This window comes from Triticum urartu, chromosome 7A, assembly GCF_056163025.1.
Source record: "Triticum urartu cultivar PI428250 chromosome 7A, HENAU_Tu73, whole genome shotgun sequence".
In the NCBI taxonomy this organism is placed as follows: Eukaryota; Viridiplantae; Streptophyta; class Magnoliopsida; order Poales; family Poaceae; genus Triticum; species Triticum urartu.
The window spans coordinates 270,985,436-270,992,565 of NC_141879.1; positions in this window are offsets into that span (position 1 = coordinate 270,985,436).

Genomic DNA, 7,130 nt, shown 5'->3' on the forward strand with positions numbered 1-7,130 from the left:
CCTTGGTGTACGAATGGGTGGGCGGATGGGATGGCAGTGGGGAACCATGGCTTAGAGACGCGCTTGTCCGAAACATGGGGTAAGTTACGAAAGTACCCCCAACGATTTGAGGCGGTTTTTTCGTTTCAGGGGTACCACGGGCATTTTGCGTGTCGGTATTTCCCAGGAGGTGGGAGTTTTCGCGCGTGTTGTAATTTCGAAATAGCAAGGCGCGGGTTGAGATGGAGGGAGTTGTCGGAGCACAACGAGACTAAGATATATCTTAAATATTTCGGGCTAACAAGGCGCGGGTTGAAATTTCCGGACAAGCCTAACGTGTACTGTACCAAATCAATGTGCGCTAAAATGTCATTCAAAACTTTGAATTCATGTTATGTTCAATTAAAATATTTCGCTACATGTATAATGCATGCAACCTACTACTCAAATGAACGTTTTAGTGGATTCCAAACGTATATACTACCGCTTCAATATGAACTAAATTTGAATTCGTTTCTCTATTTGAATAAGATCTACAGTAATGATTGTTGTGAAGTCAAAGCATTTGAATTCGTTTCTCTATTTTAATAAGATCTACAATCATCATTTTTGTCAAGTTAAACCATCGTTTGTGTATTATCTTCACAGCACACCACATGATTAGTCTCGAGTTACATATGAACTATGTGTACTATATGAACTCGAACTAGATTTTTTGAATCCACTTTATTTTGATTTCAAGTCACATTACATCTCTAGCTCTAGCTAGATCTTCATAATCTAAACCATGCCTCATATGTATAATGTGTTTATCACATTATGTATGGTGCCCCGCCCCGTACGCCTACAAGTATTTAGATGTGAGTTGCAAACACCACACATTACCACAAATTCAAATAAAATGTGAGAATGTTCGATATATAATATTGTTTAGATTGTTCGATATTTAGTTGTAAGCTGCAAACGCCACACATTATCACAAATTCAAATAAAATGTGAGATTGTTTGATGTATAGTATGGTCTAGATTGTTCGGCATTTAGCTGTGAGTTGCAAATGCCATGCATTATCACATTATGGTATAACATGTGCACAACACGTGTATCACCGCTATATTCATGCATGCAATGTTTAAAACACTATGATCTCCTATTCGAATATATGAATCCGCTTTCATATCAAATTATGATCTTTGTTAGTCTCTTACACCCACACAATCCTCTAACCTTTGTAGCTACCACTAACTTTCTCTCGTGCATGCACACGCCCTCCTCGCCCTCCCCCTCCCTCAGCATTCTATACACCGGGCACATTCATTTTTTTCTTTAGGTCGTTCTCCCAGAGTCTCCACAACTCCTTTCCGACACACACCGATCGATAAACCTGTCCAGCGATGCCTGCCTACAACATACACACACACCTTCAATCTCCTCCTTTATTTGTCCTTGCCTCGTGTCTCTCATACGGTCAGACACACGTGTAAACTCTCGCCACTCTTTTCATCGATCTCACAACCGCACACTCCTCCCTGTATCTAGCTAGTAGTTGGGCCTCTCGCACCACCTCCTAGCTCCATTCTCTCTATCTACCCGTCTCGCTGGGCCTTATTTGCCTATAACAAATGGATGTACACCGACCGATCTCTCGCTATACATATAGCTAGCTAGGTCCTTATAACTCGTTTTTACCCACATGTCAATCGATCTACCTCATTAGTTGTGTCTCTCCCTTCCCCCGACAAACAACAGTTGATCTACCGATCTAGTTAGGTTTGCTTACCAAACACATGGTTCCCCTTCATCATCCATGGATGCGTCCCGACAGATATATCATGCACAAGCACACACAGAAACACATCCCCACTCTTATTGATAACATTGCAGTTCCACCCTCAGTTTTTCTAGTAGGCCTCTCCCACCATCTTCGAGAAGAAACTCCATCACCCATCCAGCACTCTACCCCTCTCCCTCCCTCTCCCCCCTCTCTCTCTCCTCTCTCTCTCCTCTCTCTCTCTGTCCCATCATATTTCCCGTCCTTCAGTTATGTATGGATGTCAACCGATCTCCCTCAAGACATAGCTGGGTCTCTCCTTCTCAACACATATACGAGTCGTTCTACCTCTATAGTTAGGCCTCTGCCTACCCCTCCCCCACCCCCTCCCCACACACACACCGATACATCGAGCGCTCTAGTCATGTCTCCCTGCCACACACAAACTTGACATGTGCCCTCTAACGTTCCGGTAGGCCAGTCGGCCTATATCTTTGACTTGCACACACACACAATTTCGATGGCTCTCTTCATCAATCTCGCACCCACCCACTTGATCCTCTCTTTGACTCTATCGATAGCTATGACCCCTTCCTCGCTTCTCGTGGATTGCCCGACCCTCTATGTATGATATGGATAGGCCTCCATTTCACACACATTGCATGCAAAATTTTGTTTGAGATGTCATCGACACATATTCCCACAAATAATTCAAGAAATCAACCCCCACCCCACCCCCACCCCAAATCAAAAAACACTCACGAACGCAGTTTGTATCTCTCACACACACCCACGTAGGTGGGGGACGTGCACGAAGAGAAGAGGTGCATGCACGGCGCACGTACTCCCGTCTCTTTCCCAACCACACCCGTGCGGGTACACTGTGGAGCTCATTTCTGTACGAAAAAGGCAGCCCACGTGGTAATTTGGCACGTGTACTGGTTGTCCACTTGGTGGAGGGAGGATCTTCTACCACGGGTGAACAAACAAATTGCGACTTGACGTGTTATGTTAAAAAAAGAGGCAAACCATGTGGGGCCTACCTTAGAGGCAAGGCTCTATACACTAGAGTACTTTTGATGTGTCCCGTCAACTCGCATAACGAGGAGAAGCTTGCTTAGTACGCCGTCTCCCCCATTCCTAAATATAAGTCTTTGTAGAGATTTCACCATGAACCACATGCGGATGTATGTAGATGCATTTTAAGTGTAGATTCATTCATTTTGTTCCGTATGTAGTGGAATCTCTACAAAGACTTATCTACTAGTAATAGCTAGCCCCCACTACTAGGAATTCTCTATCCTCTCTTTGAGCCACATCATCAAAATTGATGTAGCCGTTAGATGAAGTAAATCAGTCCATAATAACCGTCTGATCTAGACGTTGAGAGGCTCCGCACTAAGCCACATACAAGCATGCAGAAATACCATGGCACATGCATGTGAGTGGGTCTTAAATCACATCAACATGTCTGCATGCAAGCATGCACCGGTAGCATGCATGTAAGTGAGCTTTTAAGTCCCATTAACATGTCAAAAAGAAAAATATAATCCCATTATGCAGTAGGAGTTGGCTAATCTTTTCTTCCTTACGTGGGATGATCTAAATGATGATGGGAGTTTATTTAGTTTGGCTACCACATTTGTCATGCGGTTATAGAGTTTTTTTAGTTCTATGAAATCGATAATTTTGCGCAGAGAGATATACCGCTGTTCCACGGCAACGCGCGGGGACTCATCTAGTAATATTTAGGAATGGAGGGAGTACTATGTAAAGAGTTAGGTGTCCCATGGTGATAGTGTGAGGTGGGCCATGTAATCACTGAGCCTGCGTGTTTTCACTACTCTTGCACGCCTCCGCTATAATAATGGAGAAAATTGTAATCTAGTAGTAGTACCTCCTTTCGCCGAAAGCGTGGGACATCCAGCAGTCCTACCACCTCAGTAATAAAGACCAATGAGCCGTCAAATCACATAGACCCAACAGTAACCATCACTCTTGCGCCAGTGAGAGGTCGTGTACGCTCTTCCCGGGCATGAATGCGGCGCCGATTCTTTGGAGTGGCGCTGACCGTTTCGGGCGGGAAGCGCGCGCGGGCGATGGAGGGGCTTTGGGTGGGCCAGGCTGGTCAGGAACGAGCGTGGCAGCTATCCGCATGTCCCTGCCGGACACGCCCGGAAACGAGAGGATGCACCGACTCTCGTGGCTAAAATCGTACACTACACAACATCTCTCTGTAGGAGTAGGTCGATCTGTCGCTCTCTCTAACACACACACACACACACGCACACACGCACGCACCTTGGTCCCGTTGCACCTTCTAACTTGAGGTCTCGGGTTCGATAACTACACTTGAGCATAATTTGTGCCAGGAGGATTCTTTGACTGGTCAAAATGTTTTCTAGGATTTGCACGCATCACACACTCTCTCCAGTATATATACACGTTGGAGCCTCAGCGCTTGTAGTTGCTCTCTTCACACTCTCTCCCCCTCTCCCTCTGTTCCGAATTACTTGTCACAGGTATGGATGTATCTAGATGTATTTTAGTTCTAGATACATCCATTTCTTCGACTAGTAATATGGAACGGAGGGAGTAGTTGCTCTCTTCACACTCTCTCGCCCTCTCTAGATCTAAACAAGACTTCATTGGCCTCTCTCTCCCCTCACTGTTGCTCAAAGAGCCGACAGGATCCGTCCGTCCGGAAGGGAAGGAGGCTTAACGCTGTCACCATCGGCGAGGGACTACCGGCGTAGCTGTTCACTTTCCACCCAGCGGTGGCGCGGGAGGGCCTCCGACCCCTTCTTCTTCGCCGTCGTCCCGTCGCCCACCGAACCACGCCCCAAGAACCTTAAGGTATAATTTACTTACTGCACATGCATTGCTCTAGCTGCATGTATACCATGAATCTAGGACATGGTTCAAAGAGGAAAGGAGTTGGAAAAGTTGTATATAGCATGAATCTAGGACGTGTTTCAAAGAGGAAATGAAGGGGGAAAGTTGTATAGCATGAATCTAGGACGTGGTTCAAAGAGGAAAGGAATGGGGGAAAGTAGTGGGCAAAGTTGTATCGCATAAATCTAGGACGTGGTTCAAAGAGGAAAGGAAGGGGCGAAAGTACTAGTTCAAAAAGGAAAGGAAGGGACAAGGCTGTAGAGTTTGAGCAGGACTAGATTTGCTGCGCTCACATAGGGAAAGGTGTCTAAAGATAACAAAACTGGGACCAACACAAATATGCTCCTTGGTTGTTTGTTCTTTGTTGCAACAGATTGTTCATGACCACAGTACATCGGTAGATGCACATGGTGCTGGTGCATCCACTGTCCCGTGCAACTCATTAGCTGTTGTTAATCTAAGGCCCTATTTGGTTAAAAACTACCTAGTCCCTACCTGCTTGGTTCCAGGGACTAAACATGGACTAGAGGTTATTAAATGACATGCTAAAAGACCATGTTACCCCTAGTAATGAACTAACAGAGACAAGGTGCGATGCGTGGCAGGGGCAACTGTTGGAAAAAGTCTTAAAAAGACTCCCTCAGGGTCTTCTTTCTTTAGTCCCAAATGCCCACTTTTAGTCCCTAAAAGTCCCTCCTGTTTGGTTTAGATGGGACTGACACGGAGTTTTTTTAGTCCCTACACCAAAATTGCCCTGTAAACAAACACCCTCTAATAATGCCGCTGGAAAATTGATGCAATGCCACAGTTAAAAGCAAATTACATGTTTAACGAATTTTATTGTTAATATAATCTCTATGTTAATATTAATCAATGCCACCGTTTGAGAAATGCTACTGTCTTGCTTTCTTTCCCATTTAGATAAGGTAGATGCTTATTTTTGTTGGCTTCCGTGTCATCCACCGTTATTGACCTCTAATTGTTTCCTTTCCACCTCTGTGTAAACAGGGTTATCTACTTCACCTCGTTGCCATTGTGACCTTTTGTTGCACTGCACAAAACACTTTTGTTTTAAGAGTGTTTTGTGCGGTTCAACCAAAATGTCACACCGACAACGTTGCTTGATTGCTTGATCTTAGTGGAACTGCACAAGAGGAGATCTTACTTCCTATCCGTTAAGGCGAATTTGGTTCAGATCTTCTTCTTGTGAGTTGTTTGAATTCCGCATCATGAGAGGTTAGTACTAGCCTTCTTTCACATGATTCTGCAGTGTGCTTTCATATGTTGTGCTCCTTGTACGATAATGTTGCTTGATTTTAGTGAACTGCACAAATGGAGACAAGACTTCCAATCTATATGTGCACAGTAATATCCCATTGAGGTAAGATAAGGATATTTCACAACTGCTGGCCTGTATTTTGCCACTTTCATCAGAAAATTAAGTTTAGTACTATACTTGTGCTCCCTAATTGACATGCGAAATCTTCCATTGAAGGCGAAGCTTGTCTGTTATTGAACCAAGTGATGAAGGGGAAGAACAAGCGGAAGAAAAACAAAAATCAACTCCCGGTGCTGTAATGAAGCACTGGAACTGTGATGACACAAGTAATCATATAGTTTTGCATCTTAATTTATTGCTATGGCTGGAACGAGTAATTGTTTTGCCACTTATTTGATGCCACTCTTAATGTAATATGTAATTATCTCAACTTGTGCAAACAGGGATCTTCTTTGAAGATACCATATATTTTAGTGGAACTGCACAAGAAGATGTTGGAAACAATAAACTAATCGAGGAGTATATAGTAAGCATGGCCACCACCGTAGATAGCAACAGATGGTTTCGGAGAAGTGCTTCATCTGTATGCTCTACACAATAAGCCTCCTGACAAAGGTTGGTACTCGCCCACTGATTTCATCCATATGATTGAGCTTTGTCATCTCTATTGGTGTTGTGCTACTGTTTAGATACTGTCATGAAAAAGTGGTATTGTCCTTGAGAAGTGCTTCATCTGTGTTGTTTTAAATATTTCCTTTCCTTTTTTCGAGCAAACAGGGATGCCAGAATTTAGTAGTCCTCTTGTCTTTGCACAATAGGATCATCTTCCTCTGAAGAAGAATATGGAGTACGTGAAGTGGCTAGTTCCGATTATGCCAGGATGAAGAAGCCCTGTCTATCTTCTCATCAGAAGGAGCAGTTGAAGGATGGTTACATTACTCCCCACAAGACCAAACTAACTTCAGCTCAGAAGGACTGACAAATCTCCATCTTTTTGATGTGATGCGCGAGTACAATGTTGTTCTAGGATTCTTTCTGGTGAGTTCCATTTTTCTAAAAGTGTGCTCTACATGGACCATGTATGTGCCTGTTGAAACTGTCAATTCATAGTACAGTTTGCTTTATACTAATCACTTTTTTGTATTTGTGCAAACAGGGGTGCTCAGCTTGATTTCAACGGGAACTGCACAAAATGTTCATGAATACAT